The sequence below is a fragment of the Rattus rattus genome, chromosome 13 (assembly GCF_011064425.1).
Source record: "Rattus rattus isolate New Zealand chromosome 13, Rrattus_CSIRO_v1, whole genome shotgun sequence".
In the NCBI taxonomy this organism is placed as follows: domain Eukaryota; kingdom Metazoa; phylum Chordata; class Mammalia; order Rodentia; family Muridae; genus Rattus; species Rattus rattus.
In genome coordinates, this window is record NC_046166.1 from 7,225,891 (window position 1) to 7,228,146 (window position 2,256).

The window sequence follows — 2,256 nt, forward strand, 5'->3', positions numbered from 1 at the left end:
CAGAATTCTGTTTTATTTGGTTAACATTGTTAATGAAAACAGACCAATGTACCCTAGGACACTCAAAGTCTGTATCTTCATAGGCCAGTAATATAAGTCTTTTAAGGGCATGGGGAGAAAGAGATCTCAAATTGTGTCATAGAAATACATTAAGACCACTTTACAGTGTTGATATAAAGTGGTAAGGAAGTTTTTTGTGACCTAGTTTGACAAGACCATAGAAGTTGGCCTTGGCGGAGTCTTTGGGTGGGTTGGGGTGTGTGTGTGTGTGCGTGTGAGCGTGCGTGTGCGTATGAGTGTGCGTGTGGGCGTGCAGTGTGCATGTGAGCGTGCATGTGTGTGTGTGTGTGTGTGTGTGTGCGTGTGTGTGTGTGTGTGTCTTGCGCAGCAGTGTGCTGGAGATTTGAATAAGCTCAGCCCAGCACAGCTAGGAAAAGGGAAGCACACAGCAGGGGACGGCCAGTCACCTGTTCCTGGGCAAGCTTGCTCACTACTTCCTCTTTTGAACCACACTTGCTGTTTCATATTCTTCTGCTTGGAGCTTCCTATTGGATTCCACAGACAAAAGCACTGCTGGCATTCAACTCGGATTCAGACTCAGGCAGTTCCAGCACATTTGAGGCAGAGTGAGAGGGTCCATCGGCAGCCGCCATGCTGACACACGTCCTCAGCTCAGCTGAGGCATTTGCTTCCACGCATCCATCCCCGGGTTGTTCTTCATTCCAAGGATGTTAGCAGAGGCTAGGAATCAGAGGGATGTGGTGAAAAGGCCCTGAGCAGAATATCCCGCAGATGAGAATGCAGCGGGAGTGCTGCAGTGCGGAAGTCTTCAGAAGCTCTGTACGCTTTTGTGCCACTGTTTGTGCCTGACTCCCAGAAGAGAATCACAAGATTGCCTTTTGCTGTGTGCCATTTCCAAGTGGATGTTCTTGCTGGAAACTGGTCCCTAGTCAATGTTCCACAGTGAGGAAGTATGTGGTGACTTGTGTGTCACTGCCCGTCTCTAGTCTGAATGAGTAGATCCTAGGAAATCCTCTCTTTGCTTTAGGACATTGATAATGCTGTTCTTTCCTTGGGCTTCTCCACTCACCCCTTCCTCTACACTAGTGGAGGAAGGTGGTCTGGACCTAAAAAGGAAGTGAGTGGTCCATGGTGGGGCCTTAGGTCATATATGTCCACTGTATGGTCAGTGCACCATATAGATCTGCTGTTTGGTCCACAGAGACCGAAGTGAACTGGGATGGAGTAGAGGCCGTTGTCTGGCGGCCATCTGCAGAGCGGTACACTAGTGCCTTGTGCTCAGTCTCAGATCACTGGGGGATGCTCAGTGGAACCAGTAGCAGCTGAGAACCTATTTACAGCAAACTGATAATTGCTTTATAATTCTTCGGTCATGATAGCTCAGGGAAGGTGAAGGTTGTGATTGGGTGACTTGAATTGTCACTGGATATGGGAATTGAATTGTTTTACTGCTCTTAACCTGTTCAAACTGGGGCAGGTTCCAGGAACTTGAACTGAAAAATGTCTCTTTAAGTCCCCCCTGCCCTGCTTTTCTCTAAAGGCCTTGGTTTGTGTAGACAGACTGTGGTGCTGGCGAGTTAGGGGTGACTGTTGCCATAGGAACTTGCATGTGGGCTGGGCTTGAAAATTTGAGCTGTCTGTGCCTCAGACCACTCAGTCACCCGGCTCCCCAGCACCACACGGCCTTCTGTGGTTGGTTCTCTGCACAGACGCTTCGGCGGTTCTTCCCACTTTCCCCACAAGAAAGCTGTTTTTGGAATGTAGCCTCCCAGATGGCTTCTCAGGGGTATCCTTGTGCCAACCAAAGGACTCCCTTCCTGTTGCTGTGCCTTTGCTGTCTCCTTCTCTTCGCCCGGTCTAAACCTCTCCTCGCCAGGGCTCCTCAGGCACAGTTTTCACAAACTCTTTCTTCATTTCTTCCAACCCCTGGGTGTGCCCTGGTGTACGTACAAACCGCCCTTCTACCCAGTCTCGCTCCGTATTAGCGCCTCAAAGCCGGGGCTTCATCACGGAACTAGACGTGCCGGTGCTCGTACTCTGGCTGGGGAAGAGATAAGGCAAGTACCTGGTGAAGGACAGAGGGTAACAGGGAAACATTCCAGCCATTGAGACAAAGCTGAAAATACGTACACAAGGCCATGCAGGGCTCTACTGAATCTGTAAATTACCTTTTATTTGCTCTATGCAATGTTGGCCACTTGGGTGAGGTGGGAACTCACTCTACCGAGACGCCAT